Consider the following 20,034-nt stretch of genomic DNA (forward strand, 5'->3'; position numbering starts at 1 on the left):
TGGAGACTTTCTCTCTGGAAAAACAGCCTCTCCAAATAAAGACCTATAGATACTGACACTGAGGCATGTCAACAAAACAGGCTCATTTCTCACTGCTCAGTCAACACCCCACCCTGGCATCCTCCTCCCCTCACCCCCACACAGAGGTTCCAGTCAGCATTTAGTGTCTCATCCTTGAATATCAATGGGCAAGTCAAGACCAGACATGTGAAGGGCAAGTCTCTCACACAAAAAGATAGAGAAGCAAACTTACTAAACAGAAAAGGAGCACAGAGTAAACAGGAAAGTACAGGTAGTAGGAGAAAAATTTAAGAACAAGCCATAATTATACATCTCCAGAGAGATGAAAGTATAAATAAAACCAGGGAAACAAAAACAAGACTATAAAAAGAAAGAAACAATTTGAAGACAGAACTTTGCAATACTACAAATATGATAGCTATTTTTTTTTTAATTTCAGGGGAAACAGAACAACAAAGCTGAAATTTATCTTAGAAATTATTTATTGATCAATTGTTCCAATGGGGAGCAAAAAAAATGGAGATCTGGAAAAGACAACGGGTTTGCCTAAGGTGGTAACACTAGAACTTGTACAAATTAAAGGAGGGAATTCATACAAAGGGCTTGGCAGTAGGAAGCACTCAATAAATTTTAGTCTTAATAACATTCATTAAGAGTTTATTATTTATAAATGACACCTCAATAAAGCTGTTTAGAAATTTTAAGAGCTTAAATGTATTAAATATAGAGCAAAGAGCTTTGGTTTATAGGGATTATTGTTTATGCTCACAACTCCTAAGTCTTATTGTCCCTGCTTTATAAGTTCAAAAAAAAATCCTGGCATTAAGAGAGTTTAAACTTGCTCAAAGCTTACCCTAGTTACTGAGTAGTGGAGCAGGGCTGACTCCAGAACACTGGTTTGTGGCAGAGCCAAGGTCTAGTTCTAAAAGAATCACATCAAAACCCAAATGGGCAGGATTCCCACTGGAGTTGAACCAATGATTTAGACCAGCATCGCCTAGTTCAAAATATAACTTAAACAACATAAATAATTTTAAGTTTTCTAGAGCAATACTAGCAAAAAAAAAAAAAAAAAAGAGGTGAAATTAATTTCAAAAATATTCAATGTATCCAAAATAGTATCATTTCAATGTGTAATATAAAAACATTAAAGGGATTTTTTTATTCTAAATTTCTGAAATCTGCAAAATAATTTACCTTTATCACATATCGCAGTGTAGGTTAGCTGTATTTCAAATGCTGACTAGCCACATGAGGCAGGTGACTACAGTAACGGACAGGCACATCACAAACCAGTGAGAGCAAGCGAGTGATCAGGGCTAAGCTCAACCCTCACAGCTTCTCAACTTGTGCAACTGGCTGCAGGGATCACTGAGCCAATCATGGAACTAATGAATTCCCTCTTAACCTCAGGCTCAGCAGCTCTGGAATACATCCCCTGACTCCACCAGAATGTACCCCTTGTCTGTGTTTCCTAAATACCCTGTATTACTTCTATCCTAGCAGTTATTGATGTGCAGCTATGGAGCGCAATGGTTAAGAAAGAATTCTTGAGACATTTTATGGTGCAAAAAGGTGCTTTTATTATAGCACAGACACAGGACTGCCATGGGCAGTAAGAACTGCACTTATGATTATGAGGAGTGACTGGTTACATGCCCCCCTCCAAACTTAAAAGTACATAGAGATAACATAAGTCTCTAAAGGGATTTCCATGTGTTAAAGAAGAGTTATAGGATCCTGGAGATCTGGCTATTATTGTCAAGACGAGGTTGTTGTTAGTCTCTAGCAAAACATGAATTTAAGGCAGCCATGAGTTTCTTGAGGAATGTCATGCTCTGCAGGTTTCAGGTATTTATCAGTGGGCTGAAATCGTAAGGACACTTAATTTTAACTGCATTTCTCTTGCCTTTGTTCTTCTCATTTTTCCCCCTGAACAATTTTGACCCTTAAATCTTTAAAGTTGCTGAGGTTGGAAGGTTTTATCTTCTGTAATTTCTTCCTGCTGAAGAGGGGCATAGAGATGTCCCTACTATGAGTCAACACTGGTCAGTTGGGGGATTTATATATAGGAGTTACCAAAGGCAGAGGCAGCTGAATCCAAGGTAGATAACATATGGGAATCTTCTCAAGTAGAAAGGATCATCTGTCAGCTTGAATTAATGGTAGTGAAAGAGTCTCAGCATCAGGCAGGGAGACACTGGAAAAAAAACAGCAAAATAAGATTAATATTATTATGAGAAAAAGAAGCCCAATAAAAAGACCTTTGATAGTTGACCAAGATCCTCCTCCAGTCCAGGAGTTTAACCAATTGTTAAAGGAGAGGGAGGAGGGCAGCCCCGGTGGCGCAGTGGTTTAGCGCCGCCTGCAGCCTGGGGTGTGATCCTGGAGACCCAGGACCGAGTCCCACATCGGCCTCCTTGCATGGAGCCTGCTTCTCCCTCTGCCTGTGTCTCTGCCTCTCTCTCTCTCTCTCTCTCTCTCTCTCTCTCTCTGTGTCTCTCATGAATAAATAAATGAAATCTTAAAAAAAAAAAAAAAAAGGAGAGGGAGGAATCATGTAAAGTGCCAGTTTGAGTATATTCACATCTTTTAGCAATCCTGTTACATTTTTGTGATAATCTGGGATATATATACATCATTCCCTTTTATTTATTTATTTTTAAAGGTTTTATTTATTTATTCATGAGGGACACAGAGAAAGAGGCAGAGACATGGGCAGAGGGAGAAGCAGGCTCCCTGTGGGGAGCCCAATGCGGGACTCAATCTTGGAACTCTGTGATCACACCCTGAGCCAAGGCAGACACAACCACTGAGCTACCCAAGCATCCCACATCATTCCATTTTAATAATGGGGTATCACATTGTGCAGCTGTTAAATATCTTAGGCCATTGGATTTTGTAGAACTGCTTTAAGCATCTGTGAGCTGTAACTTCAGCATTAAGTAAGGAAATACTGTTTTGTGTCATTTAGTGCTTCTATAACATATTTGTTAAAGGATTCCATATGCCAGATATCCCTCCAATTCTATTGAGGGAACAAAGATGGATATTAAATGATCATACCAATGAAATATTGATCATGTCTATCATTGTTTTAAATTTGGAAGATAAGCCAGAGTAGTGATGGTTTTGATAAGGCGCCTCCCAGTCCAAGTAAAAAAACAAAAACAAAAACAAAAAAAAACCCAAGGTACAATGACCTGTCAATCCTGGAGGAAGTCAGGGCCACAGGTCAGATCCATGTAACTGCTGGGGGCTGTTTGGAGCTAGCCATCGAATTCCCAGTTGCCTTGCCCAGCCAGTAACAAAGCAATCAGCAACATGGAGAATAATGGTTTGAGAACATACTTCTAGTGCCAGCCATTCCAAATGTCATGTGCTGTTTGTATAGGTATCACATGTATGATCTTTTGTTCTCAGCATAAAACTCTTTTTTTTTTTTATAAAACTGTCTTTTGATTGAATTGTCCAGTAGTTGTTGTGAGCCATAAATAATCATCCTGGACTCGGTATATACCAACCTGGGTATACTGATAAGTAGGGTTTAGTAATCTAGGCAGTCATTGACGGGCGTTTTTATTTGTAGGCTTGTGAATTCAGTTAAAACCTTAATGGTCTGAGGGTATGAAAAAGTCTGGTTATGACTTGGAAAGTTCCAAGTCATATTGATCATTGGCCAAGAAGAAGTATTTTCAGGTGATAGAATTATCACAATATATGCCAGTGTTAGGATTATGTATCTTATCTAAAGTATAAGTGTATAAGGAGTGCCAGTCAGTGCCCTGTAAAGGGGAAACCACCAGGGCAATGTGGATATACTTGACATAAGCAAAAATCTACAAATCCAACAAGCTGTTTGATTTTGAAGTTCAGCATAATGTTGTACCATTGTAGGAAGGAATGGTCTGTTAAAATTGGAGAACAAAGAACAAAGAGAAAACATACAACCTTCATTGTCTTTTGAAGAGGAGTTTGAGATCTTCTAAAGGTTCACAGGAGTAAGATGGCATGTTAGTTTGTTCGCTGGTTTCCTGTGAAGGAAGTACAGGTTTTATTTTAGATGGAAGAGTCCCTCTAATTTTACTGCAGTAGAAGTACATAACATGACCTGACATGAACATTTCCATTTTGGATTTAAGTCCCCCACAGTATTTGACTTCCAATCTTTTAAATAAGCCGTGTCTCCAGGGCTTGCATGGGGTGGATTTTCAGTTATAGTTAAATCAGGTTTGGGGAGCATTTGATCAGCATATTCATTAAGTAACTTATTAATTAAACCAGCCTCGAATGAATAATTAAAGTGTTATGATCTTTATCTAATTACAAGCGCACTGTAAGAAATGGTTTTCTGTATAATATCTTATAACCAATAGGTTCTTCTGGAGAAGTTCTCATTTGGAGAAGTCTTATAGGTAAGAGAGTAACCCAATTTTCCTGTCTCTGGACTTAGTAAGGTGTTGTTTTATTATTTTTTATTTTTTTTATTTTTTTAAGGTGGTGTTTTAAAGTGTAATTAGCTTTCTCTACCTGTTCAGAGGATCGTGGATGCCAGGATAAATGTAGAAAAAATTTAATTTTCAAAGCTCATGCTATTTGTTATTTGTGCAGTAAAAGAAAGTCTATTGCTACTTTGAAGGGACCATGGAAGACCAAATCTAGGAATAATTTCTCACAACAAAACTTAGTTATTTCCATGGCCCTTTCACTTTTACATGGAAAGGCCTTGATCCATCCAGTGAAAGTATCAACAATCACTAGTAGGAACTTAATAACCTTTGCAAGGAGGCATTTATGTGAAATCAAGCTGCCAGTCCTCTCCTGGATATGTTCCATGTCATTGGAGTGGTTTCAAAAGGGAGGGAGTAGACTGCACTTTCCAGATTTACCTGTGCACAAACAATAAAGGATTGACAGACCTGTTTTATAGTTGTTAAACTTATCCCATCAAATATATTTGTAATTAAATGTTCTAAAGCAAATTTTTTTTTTTGCCCAAATGAGTAGCCTGGTGTAAACCTGTATTACTTTCCATCAGTTATTTTTGGGTATGAATATTTTTCTGTCATTAACAAGGCAGTCCTGTGCATTTTTAAAAATATACTTGTTTCTGGACTATGTGAATCTCCTGGTCTAAATAGACTAGAGATATGAGGGTACCTGGATGGTTCAGTTGGTTAAGTGCCTGACTTAATTTTGGCTCAGGTCATGATCTCAGGGTCTTGAAATAAAGTCCTATGTCATGTTCTTAGCTGACTGCTTAAGATTTCTCCCTCTCCCTCCCATTCACATGTTTGCTCAAATAAAACAGACTGAAGATATGGGCTTGTGTGGAATTAAAACTTTATAGTTTTAATTACAGACAAATAAAACTGGTGTAAGACTTAGTATTTATTTTGTGCTGCCTGTTTGCTGCATGGTCGGCCAAATTGTTTCCTTTAGAGCCCAAGGTCATATCTTTTTGATGTCCCTTGAGATGAATTACAGCCACCTCCTTAGGTAGATTTATGGCCTCAAGAAGGATAATTATTTCAGGCTTATATCTGGGGAGTTACAACTTGATAGCAATTCCCTTTCTTTCCAAATTGCTCCATGGGCACGTAGTACCAGGAAAGCATAATTGGAATTAATTTAAATATTATTTTTTAGGCCTTTTGCCAATTGAAGAGCACGAATAAGTACTATTACTTTAGCCTTTTGAGCAGAAGTATTTACTGGAAGGGCTTTTGCCTCAATGGTCTTAATTAAGCTAACTATAGCATATCCAGCTTTTCTTTCTGCCTTATCCATGAAGCTACCACAATTGGTAAACCTACAGTTATCTGCATTTTCAATAGGGGAATCTTTTAAGTCAGGTCAGCTAGAATAATCAAGATCAATAATTTCTGAGCAGTCATGTCCAAGCATAGAAATATGATGGTCAGGTCCGGCATAAGGGTACCTGGGTTTAAAGTTTGACAAGTTTTAAGCACTACTTCTGACATATCTAAAAAACATAGCGTGGTATTTACTAAATCAGCCTCCTGCCATCCATTGGTGTCCTTTGAACCTGATATGGAATCATCACTGTCAAGGACTATTGCATCATAAGTTTTTTTTTTTTTTTTTTTTTTTTGCATCATAAGTTTTGAAGCTTCTTCTAGCAGCAGGGCTGTTCCAGCCACCATTCGAAGACAAGCTGGCCACCCTTGTGCTACATTATCAAGTGCCTTTGAATAATAGCGCACCAGTCTTGTTTCTTTCCCTAATTTCTGGTTAAGAACCCCCAAAGCTTGTTCCTGTTTTTCTGTTACCTATAAAGTAAAAGATTTTTCTAAATCTGGAAAGCCAAAGCTAGGGCTGATGAAAGTTAGCTTTTAATGTTTGAAAGCCTATCTGCTGGGCTTTAGTCCACAGTAAAAGTTCTTTATCAGGGCCTTTATTTGAATTATACAATGATTTGAAGAATCCAAATCTAGGAATCCATAGGTGGCAAAATCCTGCCATACGTAGGAAAGTATGGAGTTGTTTCTTTGAAGTTGAGAGTCCAAAAACTAATGTAGCCTTTTCCTGTCAGTAGACAGGGTATGGTAACCTTGTGTTAATTTGTATCTCAGATATTGTACCTTTTATTTAGATATTTGTGCCTTTAGGGAGACATGATATCCTGTTTATCAAGAAGTTAAAAGTTAGAGAATTACTATCAGATGTTTCTTTTGTGGGACAACATATTAAAATATCATCCACATACAGAATTACAGTCCCTTGAAGCAAGGCTACATCACCAAGGTCTTTACGAAGTACAGCCCCAAATAGGCGAGGGCGGTCCCTAAAACCTTGTGGCAAGACAGTCCCAAGTTAATTGAGCATCCTCTGGGCTTAAAGGTGAGGCCTGTTCAAAAGCAAGTAATGGCTGTGTTTCTTCACTTGGAGGGATGCAAAAGAAAGTGTCTTTTAAATCATACTGTAAGGGTGCCTGGGTGAGTCTGTCAGTTAAGCATCAGCCTTTGGCTCAGATCATGATCCCAGGGTCCTGAGATTGAGTCCTGTATTGGGCTCCCTGCTCATCAGGGAGCCTTCTTCTTCCTCTGCCACTTCCCCTGCTTGTGTTCTCTCACTCTCTTTTTCAAATAAATAAAATCTTAAAAAAAAAAATAAAAATCAAGTACTGTGAGTCAGCATCCCCAGGGACTTGGCACTATGGGATGAATAGATTCAAATGTTTCATTTATTGCTCTTAAATCTTATGCTATTCAATATTTTCCATTTGGCTTTTTTACTGGTAAACTTGAAGTATTATAAGGAGATTGACAAGGCCTTAAAATGCCATGTTTGAAGAACCTAATAATATGTAGTTATAACCCAGCTTTTGCTTCATGTTTTAAGGGATACACACATATATAGGGATATATATATATATATATATATATATATATATATATATACACACACACACACACATATATATGTATATGGGGGAATCCGCGATGGCGGCAGCCAATGTTTGAGCCTGTATTTTACCCTGCACTTTAGCTCTCCGGTCCTTTTCCTGTCTTAAAACCTTCTCTCTATTATACACACACACACATATATATATATATATATATTTTATAAGGTATAGTGGTTGGGTCCTTTAAGGTCATCATTTTAACTAGTTGGTCTTTAAGAGGCTGTCCTAGAACATTGCAACCCTAGACCTGTGGATTTACTTCTTTCCAAATATTAGAAGGGTTATCAGGGTAAGGTTTTAATTCTCCAAGTGTTAAAGAGAATAAGTCATTCTCCTTTTTAGTAAGAGCAAAACTGCTTCTTAGTTTATGAATTAAATCTCATCCAAGTAATAGAGTGGAATAGGATGGAAGGACCAGAAAAACATGAGTCATCAATTGACTTTTGTATTTATAAGTTAAAGGAATTGTCTGATGGCATATTTTAGCTTCCTAGGCCAACAATGTTATGGTTAGAAAGATAAATGGGTTGGGATGCCAGGGTGGCTCAGTTTGTTAGGCATCTAATTCTTGGTTTCAGCTCAGATTATGATCTTGGGGTTGTGAGGTAGAGCCGGGAGTTGGGTTCTGTGCTGAGCATGGAGCCTACTTGGGATTCTCTCTCTCCCTCTAACCCTCCCCACTCCCCACTTTCTCTTAAAAAAAAAAAAAAAAAAAAAAAAAGGAAAAAAAAGGGGAAAAAAAAGTTAACTAGGGCCTGAGTGCTGAATAAGAACAGAGTAAATGGCTCCTGTATCAATAAGATCAAATTGAACTTACCTTCCACATCCAGGGTAACCTGGGGCTCAGTCATCTTGATGTCAAAGGGAGCCGGACCAGCCTCAGGGCCTCGTCATGCCAGATCCTCAGGTTCCTGCTCTCGGGCGGGGAAGTGAGTTCCTGTCTTCCTCTCTCTCTGGAGATGAGGACAGTCTCTCTTCCGATGTCCTTCTTCCTTACAGACAGGACATGGCCCCGGTGGAGAGCTTTTGTTTGGACATTCCTTGCTCCAATGTCCGATCTGGCCACCCCTGTAGCACGGATCTCACCTGGTCCTTGGCCTGATGCCGGCTTTCTCTTTGGCCCCTGGTTAGTCTGGTGTTGTGGGGAATCCGCGATGGCGGCAGCCAATGTTTGAGCCTGTATTTTACCCTGCACTTTAGCTCTCCGGTCCTTTTCCTGTCTTAAAACCTTCTCTCTATTATTAAAAACTCCAGCAGTGGCCTTTGGTAGGTGCCGGGTGGGGTTTGAGGACCTAAAGTCATTTTAGTTCATTGTCGGTGGCTGTCAGGCTCCCACGGACTTAGAATATGTGTGCGTGATGTAATTGTTCCCTCAGGTGAGGTTGGGGCCAGATTTGTATATTTTATGGATGGCTTCTATCAAACAACCTTGAAATAGAGCTAGATTTTCATCAGCAACTTGAATGATTTCCTGAATTTTAATAAAGCTTACAGATTTTGAAAATACTTTTTTTTTTTCATTCCTTCTATTCAACAAGTGATCATATGGTCTCCTCTTTCCTTTCTTTGGCTAGCTACCCTCTTGATAATTTCAGTGTGGTTGGGTATTTGGGATAACAACACCCTCTACCCCCCTACCCCTCTATCTCTGACTGGTAGTTCATCAACAAATTCTTGAGCCCCCACCCAGATATGTTTTTCTTCCTCAAGGGTGCAACAGTGAGTTCAAATCAAACATAACATAATTGCTGAGAACCTTCAATAAATTGAGAAGGGTTTTCAGAACATTGTCCTAATTGTCTTACTTGAGGCTAGTCTGCCATGGAGAACAGGACATGGACTCTAATAATGCTCATTTCTCCATTAGCAACCTCCCTAAGGGGATATAGTCCAGATTTAGAAGGAGCTCCTGGGAGACAGGGGTTCCTCTCCTGGTAGGTCCAGATAGGCTGGGAACAGAAGGGACTTGGGGCTTGTAAAGAGGAGGGATAGTAACAGATCCAGTGTTTTTGCACTGGCTGGTGATTCCTCCAGTAGCTCAAGTTTGTTAAGAGGAGGGGGCCTGTTTAGACAATCAACATCCAATATGCTGAGAGGGGGTTTATCAGCCTGGTTAGTGGCTAAACACATTCTGTAAGAAGCCCTTACATCAGGATATTGATTTAAGGCCATGAAGGCCTGAACACAGGGCACTTCAATGCTTTTTCCTTGTTTCCTGCAGAAGAGATCTAACTGGTATATAGTACTGAAGTTTTTGTCCCATTAATGGGCTATTTTTTCCTTATCTCCTAAGGAATACCGAGGCCATGCATTATTGCAGAAGAAGATGAGTCTTTTTTTCTTTATCTTACAATCCAAATTGGTTCCAATTGATTAAGAGATACCCCAAGGGAGGAAGATTCCCTCAAGAGGAAGATCTCATTACCAGAAAAGTGGAGAAGTCCGTTACCATAATCCCCCCTGGACGGCTTGGTGGCATCTTATTCAAGATAATGTCAAGGTTCCTAGTGTTCGAAGCAACCAGAGGCATCCTTCAAAAGGCTATTATGAATACCAACTTGTTTACTGAAGGGATGTCAACATCCCTTTGCTTCCCTATTGTTTTTCCCAGGATATAATAGGTGCTGGTAGGTGGACCAAGAGTGCTGCCATCTTAACCCATGGTTAACCCATGAAGAATGTTAAGAATCTGCATGGGGAAATACCTAATGTTACAATTTAAGTAGTCAGTAGGGCACACTGAAGAAGAAGAATAAAGATGGAACTCCATCATGGTCTAAGTGATATTCCAGCACATGTGGCCATAATAGCTGACTTCCCCAGGAAATGGTCCCTGGCTGGGTTTTAATTCTATCAGTTACTGGTTTCGGTGGCTCCAGGCAGAGGTCCTGTGGCCAGAAGCGGCTACACCAGAGATGTGGAGGGGATCACATTAGACCAATAAGAAGGTAACCTCCTGTGGGAGTCTTAAGATTAGCAACCATCTTAGTGACTTAAGTGGCTGTCCTGTGCCCAAGAAAGACAGCTTTGTATAAGAGTACGAATAAAGAGAGGGCATCAAGTTTCTGGGTCTTATTACCATTTGGGCCAAGGTACAGCTTCCAGTCAAAAGGCAGGCTTTCCCCCCTCCCCGTAGAGGAGCCAGGGGCTAGAGGATTGCAGCCTGAGCAATCGACATGAAAGTGTTCCAGTAAGACCATACTCCTTGAAGAGCCCTGAAATGAGAGTAAAAGGAGAAGAGGAAGTAACTCACCAAGTTTGCACCAAGGCTTGAAGTCCAGGTGAAGGAAGATGCAGAAACCCTGTACCTACCAGCCATCAAAAATGATGTGGGGCCATCGATGCAATGGTCAAGAAAGGATTCTTGAGACGTTTTACAGTGCAAAAAGGTGATTATAGTACAGGCATAGGACCTATGGGCAGACAGAGCTGCCCTGTGATTGTGAGGAGCCACTGATTATGTACTTTTAAATTTGGGGTCGTGGTGCGTAGAGATACCGCAAGTCTCTAAAGGGATTTCAATATGTTACAGAGAAGAATGATAGGATCCTGGAGACCTGGCTATTATTGTTAAGATGAGGTTGCTTTTCATCTCTAGCAAAACATGAACATTAAGGCAGCCACGAGCTCCTTGAGGAATGTTACGCTCTGCAGTTTTAGAGTATTTATCAGTGGGTAAAAATTGTAAGGACATTTAATTTTAGCTGCATTTCTCTTGCCTTTGTTCTCTTCATCAGTTATCACATGCAATTCTAACATTCTTACATATCGATGTCCCTCTATTAAAGTCTGGGTTCTTTGAGGCCTGGGACCACTCCTTTTAAATTCCTGATTCCAAGCACCTCTGCACTATGTACATTAAATAATCACTATGTTCTGATCCAAGATGGTAATGTAGGAAGACCCTGAACCCACCTCCCCCATGGACACACCAAATCCACACTTATTTATTTATTTAGTTTAAACTTTTATTATTCGAGAGAGAGAGAGAGACAGACAGACAGACAGACTCCATGCAGGGAGCCCGACGTGGGACTCAATCCTAGGACTCCAGGATCATGCCCCAAGCTGAAGGCAGACACTCAACAGCTGAGCCACCCAGGCATCCCTCCACACCTATTTATAAAGCAATTCTTCCTAAAAAACTGATGGCTGACTGAACCAGCTTCTGCACAAAAGATAGACCACATCGGAACAGCATGAGAGGTGGAGAGACATGGTTATGAAGGGAACTGCCATCCCCCATGCTGCAAACTGCCGTGAGGAGGGATAGTTCTGAGATATCATAAGCAGATTCATCATCCTTGCAGCACAGAAAGAAAAAAAAAAAAAGCTGTGTTTTAAAAGGATAACTAGAATATAAAGGAACCAGTCCTAGAATAGAACTCTGCCAAATGGCAGGGGGCTGCTGGAACTCTGGGTCTGAGGAGCTCATGAGTGCCATGGTTTATGCTCCCCCTCCATCTTGATAATGCACATGGGAGCAGAGTCCATGGGCTATAACCAGCTAGCTGCTTCAGTGAGCCCACACCAGCCCCAAATGTCCTGGGGCACAGAAAAAAAGCTGCATTTAAAAGAGCAGCTTGGGACACCTAGGTGGCTTAGTCCGGTTAAGCATCTGACTTCAGCTCAGGTCATGATCTCAGGATTTTGGGATCAAGTCCCATGTCAGGTTCCCTGCTCAGTGGGAAGTCCGCTTCTCCCTCTGTCCCTTCCCTTCTCCCACTCTCTGCTCTCTCTCTCAAATAAATTAAATAAATAAATAAATAAATAAATAAATAAATAAATAAGCAAGCAACTAGAATATAAAAGAGCCAGCCCTATAAAACTCCACCAAATGGTGAGGGGTGGGGGTGGGGGCGCGGGCTGCTGGAACTGTCTTTGGATCTGAAGGGCTGGTGAGCTCCATGGTTGACATTCTCCACAATGGATAGGAACAAGGTCTGGGTGCCAGAGCTGGCTTATCACCTCATGAGCCTAAGCCCCTAATTCACACCCATCCCAGTTGCCCTATCAGGCAGCCCCAGTGCAGCACACACTGGGAAATCCCTGGGGTCAATGCTCACTATAGCTCCAGCTGTCACACCAAGGTAACACAGGTGCAAAGCACACCAGAATACTCTAGGCCCACACCACTTTGGCTCCAGACAGCTTGCTAGGGCACCTCTGGCACAGAGCACTCCAGAGCCTCCTGGCTCATACCTCCTTTGGCTTTAGCCACCCCACCAAGGCACCCCCAGGGCAGAGCACCCCAAGAAGCCCTGGCCAGTGCCTACCTCAGTTCTACCTGCCCCATCAGGGTACTCCTTGTGTAAGAATCCTAGAACCCCTGGACCACTCCCCATCTCAGTTTCAGCCACCTACCAGGATGTCTACTCCCTGTGTGGAGCACCTCAGGACACCCTGGCCCATGCTGGCCTTGACTCTAATTACCCCACCAGGACACCCCCTGTACTGAATACCTTGGAATACCTCAGCATGCACCCACTTTAGCTATAGTTCTCCTGCCTTGGCACCAACTCTGTGGAGACTCCAGGGACCATTATGGCCTGTGCTCAGTTTAGTACCATCCCCCTAGGTCAACCCCAGTATGGATTGCCCCAAATCATCTGTCCTGTGCCAGACACAGCACCAGCCACCCAGCCAAAGTCACCAGGCACAGTCTACACGAAAGATTACCACACATAAGACCATTCTTCAAGTTCAGGAGAAGTAGCTGTTCACCTAACTCATAGAAGCAAACATAGATAGTCAAGCAAAATGGGGAAGACAGAGGAATAGGTTCCAAACAAAACACCATGACAAAACCCCAGAAAAAGAACTAAATAAAATGGAGGTAAGCAATATGCCTAATAAAGAGTTTAAAGTAATGATTGTAAAGATGCTCCCAGGACTGAAGAGGAGAGTAGAAAAATTTGGTGAGGGCAGCCCTGGTGGCTCAGCGGTTTAGGGCCGCCTTCAGCCCAGGGCATGATTCTGGAGACCCGGGATGGAGTCCCATGTCGGTGGGGCTCCCTGGATGGAGCCTGCTTCCCTCTGCCTGTGTTTCTGCCTCTCTCTCTCTCTCTCTCTCTGTCTCTCATGAATAAATAAATAAAATCTTAAAAAAAAAAAGAAAAAAGAAAAATTTGGTGAAAACTTAGGCAAAGAGATAGAAAATATAAAAAATAACCTCAATTGAAGAATACAACTGAAATAAAAAATACACTAGGGGGAATCAATAGCAGATTAATGGATGCAGAATAATTGATCAGTCATCTGGAAGACAGTGGTGGAAAGCACCCAAGCTAAAAATCAAAAAGAAAAAAAGAATTTAGGGATCTCTGGGACAAAAACAACTGAACGTCCACATTTTGGCATCCCAGAAGGAAAAGAAAAAGGGCAGAAAACTTATGTGAACAAATAATAGCTGAAAACTTCCCCAATCTAGGAAAATAAATAGACATACAGGTTCAGAAAGCAGAGGGTTGCGAAGAAGATGAACCCCACACCATAACATTTTAATTATTATTTAAAATATCAAAGTTTAAAGATAAAGAGAGAATTTTAAAAGTAGTAAGAGAGATCGCTTCTTGGCCTTTTGGCTAAGATCAAGTGTAATATCTTCTTATCAGTTTAAAAGGTAGTAAAGAGACTAGAAAAAAGTTACACATAAGAGAAATCCTATAAGGCTATCAACTGATTTTTCAGAAGAAACTTTGCAGGCCAGAAGGGATAGCATGATATATCAAAGTGCCAAAAGGAAAAAAACACAACCCAAAACACTTTACCCAGCAATCTTATCATTCAGAATGGAAGGAGAGATAAAGAGCTTCCCCTCAAAACGTTAAAGGAGTTCATCACTGAACAAACCTTAGAAGAAATGTTAAAGGGGCCTCTTTAAGTGGAAAAGAAAAAGCCATAGTTGGAAGAAAATTCTGAATAAAAACATGTAAAATATGATAATATATACATAAAACATGGTAGAAAGAGTAAAAAAGTTCTTTTAGAATGTGTTCAAACTTTTTTTAAAATAGATTTTATTTATTTATTCATGGGAGACACAGAGAGGAAGGCAGAGACATAGGCAGAGGAAGAAGCAGGCTCCCATAGGGAACCTGATGTAGGACTCAATCCCAGGACCTGGGATCATGACCTGTGTCAAAGGCAGATGCTCAGCCAGTGAGCCACCTGGGCATCCCTTAATAATTACTTTACATGTAAATGGTTCAAATGTACCAATCAAAAGACATAGTGTAGCAAAATAAATAAAAACAAGACCCATCTATATGCTGCCTACAAGAGACTCACTTCAGACCTAAAGACAGCAATTTAAAAGACATAGAGACTAAAAGTGAAAAAATGGAAAAAGATACAGCATGAAAATAGAAGAAAAAAAAAAAAGCCAGAACTTCCAGGTTGATGAATAAGTGAAGATTTAAAGAGAATGGCTTGCTTAGAGACCATGGAAGCTCTGTGCACTTTTCACATACCCTGCCATGTGCATCTCTTCCATCTGGCTGCTCCCAGTTACATCCTTTTATAAGAAACTGGTCATCTACTTAATACAAAAGGCATTGCTAATAGGTTCTGGTTCAATATTGTGACATAGGAGGATTATGAACTCACCTTTTCCTCAGAACACACCAAATTACACCTATTAATGAAATAATCCCTCACAAAGAACTGAGAACTGACTGAACAGCTACTAAACAACCAAAGACAGATAAAATAGCAAGAGAACAGCAAAAGACATGGAGACATACCACTGTTTCAAAGAGTAACTAGCTGGGGCACCTAGATGACTCAGTTAAGTGTCTGATTCTTGGTTTCAGCTCAGGTCATGATCTCAGGGTCATGAGATCAAGCCCTTGTTGGGCCCCATACTCCACTGAGCATGGAGCTCCACTACTTAAAATCCTCCCCCGCCTCTCCTTTCCCTCTGCCCCTGCTTCCTGGTTTGTGTGCACTCTCTCTCTCTCAAAAAAAAAAATTAAAATTAAAAAATAAAAGAGTAACCAGCATACACATCCACAGCCCCAGGCACCGTAAGTCACCAAGTGCACACAATCTGCATAGAAGTCACCATACACAAGACCATTCTTTCAAGTTTAGGAGAAGTAGTTGTTTGCCTAATCCATAGAAATAAACACCAAGTCCAACAAAGTGGGGAAAGAAAAATATGCTTCAGAAGGAAGAACAAGAAAGAATTCAGTAAAAGAATTAAATGAAACCAAGATAAGAAATACAGTTGATAAAGAATGTAAAGTAATGACTGTAAAGATACTCACTGGATGGGAGACAACAATGGAAGAACTCACCGAGACATTTAGAAAGAGATAGAAAATATTAAAAAGAATCAGAGGGGCACCTGGGTGGCTCAGTTGGTTAAGTTTCTGACTCTTGGTTTTGGCTTGGATCATGATCTCAGGGTCATGAGACTGAGCTGTGCATCTCTGTACTCAGCTCAAAGTCTGTTTGAGATTCTGTATTTTCCTCTTACTCTGCTCCCCTCCCTTCTTGTGTACTCACACTCTCTCTAAAATAAATAATTTTATTTATTTATTTATTTATTTATTTATTTATTTATTTATGATTTTATTTATTTATTGTGTGAGACACAGAAAGAGGCAGAGACACAGGCAGAGGGAGAAGCAGGCTCCTTGTGGGGAGCTGGATGTGGGACTCAATCCTGGGACTCTGGGACCACGCCCTGGACTGAAGGGAGACACTCAACCACTGAGCCACCCAGGCACCCCTAAAATAAATTTTAAATAAAGAAATCAGGGGATGCCTGGGTGGCTCAGTTGGTTGAGCATCCAAGTCTTGATTTTAACTCAGGTCATGATCACAAGGATCTCAAGGTTGTGAGATCTCAAGGATCACAAGGTTGTGAGATCCAGCCCCACATTGAGCTCCGTGTTCAATGTGGGGAGTCATTTGTCCCTCTCCCTCCCCTCTGCTCACTCTCTCTCTTTTTCTCTAAATAAGTAAATAAATAAAATATTTTTTAAATTTTTAAAAAGAATCAATCAGAGCTCAAGAATACAATAAGTAAAATGCACACACTGGAGGGAATCAACAGTAGATAAAAGGATCCAAAAGAATATATCAGTGATCTGATCTGGAAGACAGAGAGATGAAAAGCACAGAAGCTGAACAATGAAAAGAGACAAGAGTTTTTAAAAAGGAGGCTAGATTAAGAAATCTCTTGGACAACATCAAACAAAAAACCATTCATATCATAGATATCCCAGAAGATGATGAGAGAAAAAGTTATAGAAAACATATTTAAAGAAATGATAACTGAAAACTTCTCCAACCTAAGGAGGGAAATAGATATCCAAGTCCAAGAATCATAAAGAATTCCAAACAAGATGACCTAAGAAGGTTCACACCACCACAGATAATTAAATGTCAAAGATTAAAGATAAAGGGAGACTCCTAAAAGGAGCAAGAGAAACAGAAAATTGCCTGCAAGGGAAAACCTATAAGGTTATCAACTGATCTTTCAGCAGAAACTTTGCAGGCTAGAAGAGAGGAGCAGGATATATTCAAAGTGCTGAAAGGGGAAAAAAAACTACAACAAAGAATAGTGTACTTGGTAAGGTTATAATGTAGGTTTGAAAGAGAAATAGAGTTTCCCAGATAGTGATAGAATGGATTAAAAAAAAAAAAGAATACCCATCTTTATGTGCCTACAAGAGACTCATTTTACACCTGAAGCACTTTCAGATTGAAAGTAAGGGGATGGCAAAATTTTTACTAAATTTCAAATAGATGTCAAAATGAAGCCAAAATAGCAAAACTTATATTGAACAAAATGTACTTTAAGATAAATATGGTAAAAAAAAAAAAGAAAGATAAAGATGGTAACAAGAGACAAAGGTCACAATATAATAATAAAGGGGCAATCCAACAGGAAGATATAACAATTCTAAATATTTATGCAATCAACATAGGAGCACCCAAATACATAAAACAGTAAATAACAAACATAAAGGAATGAATCAATAATAATACAATAATAGTAGAAGACTTTAACACCCCACTTACCTCAGTAGACAAATTATCTAAACAGAAAATCAACAACAACAACAAAAAGGCTGAGGATGACACCCTGGGCTAGACAGATTTAACAGCTATATTCAGAAGATTCCATCCTAAAGCAGCAGAATACACATTCTTCACAAATGCACATGAAACATTCTCCAGAACAGATTATATATTAGCCCACAAAACAAGCCTTAACAAATTCCAAAAGATCAAAGTCATACCATGCATCTTTTCTGACCAAAAAGCTATGAAACTAAAAGTCAACCACAAGAAAAAAATCTGAAGACACCACAAATAAGTGGAGATTAAATAACACGCTACTAAACAATGCAAGAGTCAACCAGGAAATAAAACAAAAGAAGAAATAAAGTCCATGGAGATAAATGAAAACACAAAGGTCCAAACCTTTGGAATGCAGCAAAAGTGGTTCTAAGAGGGAAGTTTATAGCACTACAGGCCTACCTCAAGAAGTAAGAAAAATCTCAAACAACCTAACCTTACACCGAAAGAAGCCAGACAAAGAAGAACAAATGAAACCCCAAACCAGCAGAAGGAAGTAAATAATAAAGATTAGAGCAGAAATAAATGATATAAAAACTGCAAAATCAATAAGACAAATCAATGAAACCAGGAGCTGGTTCTTTGAAAAAATATCAATAAGACTGATAAACCTTTAGCCAAATTTATCAAGAAGAAAAAAGAGAAAGGACTCAAATAAATAAAAATCACAAATGAGAGAAGAGGAATAGCAATAAAGGCACAGCAAAACAAACAATTATAAGAGTATTATAAAAATATTTGCTAACAAATTGGACATCCTAGGAAAAATGGATAAATTCCTAGAAATGTATAAACTACCATAACTGACAGGAAGAAACAGAACATTTGAACAGGCTGATAATCATCAAAGACATTAAATCAGTAATCAAAAAACTCCCAACATCATCAACACAACAAACAACAGGTATTGGCAAGGATATAGAGAAAAAGCAACACTTGTGCACTGTTAGTGGGAATGCAACTTGCAGCCCCACTGGAAATGCAGCCACTCTGGAAAACAGTGTGGAGTTTCCTCAAAAAGTAAAAAATAAAACTACCCTATTACCAAGCAATTGCACTACTGGGTATTTACCCAAAGAATACAAAAATACTAATCAAAAGGATACATGCACCTTGGTGTGTATAGCAGCATTATCTATAACAGCCAAATTATGGAAACAGTCCATATGTCCACAGACTAATGAATGAATAAAGATGTGACATACACACACACACACATACACACACACCCCTCAGCCATAAAAAATAATGAAATCTTGCCATCTGTAACAAAATGGATGGAGCTGGAGAGTATTATGCTAAGCAAAATAAGTCAGAGAAAGACAAATTCTGTATGATTTCACTCATATGTGGAATTTAACACAGCAAACAAAAGGGGGGGAAGAGACAAACTAATAAACAGACTCTTAATATAGAAAACAAATTGATGGTTACCAGAAGGAAGTGAGTCTGGGAATGGGTTAAATAGGTGATGGAGATTAAAGAGCACACTTGTGATGAGTACTGGGTGACATACAGAATTGTTGAATAACTATATTGTGCACCTGAAACTAATAGAACACTGTATGTTAACAACTAGAATTAATATAAAAACTTAAAAAAACTAAAAAAAAGGGGGGGGGGGCACCTGGATGGCTCAGTTGGTTAAACACCTGCCTCCAGCTCTGGTCATGATCCTGGAGTCCTGAGATTGAGCCCTGCATTGGGCTTCCTGCTCAGTGGGGAGTCTGTTTCTCACTCTGTCCCTCACCCTGCTTGCACTCTCTCTCTCTCTCTCTCAAATAAATAAATAAAGTCTTAAAAAAAACTAAAAAAAAAAAAAGTTTCCCAAACGAAATACACAGTAGTTCATTACGACTAAACCAGCTTCACAAGAAATGTGAAAGAAACTGCTTTAAGTGGAAAAGAAATGGCCATAATAAGACATAAGAAAAATGTAAACAAAAAGATGTAAAACATGATAGCATATACATAAAATGTGAAGAGAAGACTAAAAATGGGAAGAGGAGAGGAAAAAGTTTTTTTCTTTTCCAATTAAAAAAAATTTTTATGTATTTGAACTTAAAGGCTATCAAATTAATATGAACTGTTATTTACTTAGGATGGTATATATGAGCCTCATGTTAACCACAGACCCAAATCTTATGATAGACACACAAAAAATAAAGACAAAGAAAGCCAAACAAAACACTGTAAATACTCAATAATCACAGAGAGCAAGAGAAGAAATACAAAATGAGAAAACAAAATTTTAAAATGGCAGTAACTAAATACCTATCATACTACATGATAAATGGTTTAAATGCTACAATAAAAAGAGTTATGGAATAATAAAAAATATACATTTATGTGCTGCCTATGAAAGCTTGCCTCAAACCTAAAGACACATACAGACTGAAAGGGAAAGGATAGAAAAACATTCACCATACATATGGAAGTGACAAAAAACCATGGTACAAATATTTATATCAGATAAAATAGACTTAAAA

At 39.3% G+C, this 20,034-nt stretch overlaps 1 long non-coding RNA gene and 1 pseudogene across 1 annotated transcript in view; one reads left to right on the forward strand and one right to left on the reverse strand.

Annotated features, from left to right (window-relative positions):
* Positions 1 to 1,579: 1,579 nt before the first annotated feature.
* Positions 1,580 to 20,034, reverse strand: part of LOC118350433 (uncharacterized) — a 37,732-nt gene continuing 19,277 nt past the window's right edge. Inside the window, exons 2-4 of the long non-coding RNA XR_004804211.1 lie at positions 8,268 to 10,665; positions 3,973 to 4,055; positions 1,580 to 2,221 (exon numbers count right to left, since the gene is read on the reverse strand). This is a non-coding gene — a long non-coding RNA (uncharacterized LOC118350433). The remainder of the gene's footprint in view (positions 2,222 to 3,972; positions 4,056 to 8,267; positions 10,666 to 20,034) is intronic.
* On the forward strand, positions 14,015 to 14,117 carry LOC112641897 (U2 spliceosomal RNA; annotated as a pseudogene).

The sequence above is a fragment of the Canis lupus genome, chromosome 12 (assembly GCF_003254725.2).
Source record: "Canis lupus dingo isolate Sandy chromosome 12, ASM325472v2, whole genome shotgun sequence".
Taxonomy (NCBI): domain Eukaryota; kingdom Metazoa; phylum Chordata; class Mammalia; order Carnivora; family Canidae; genus Canis; species Canis lupus.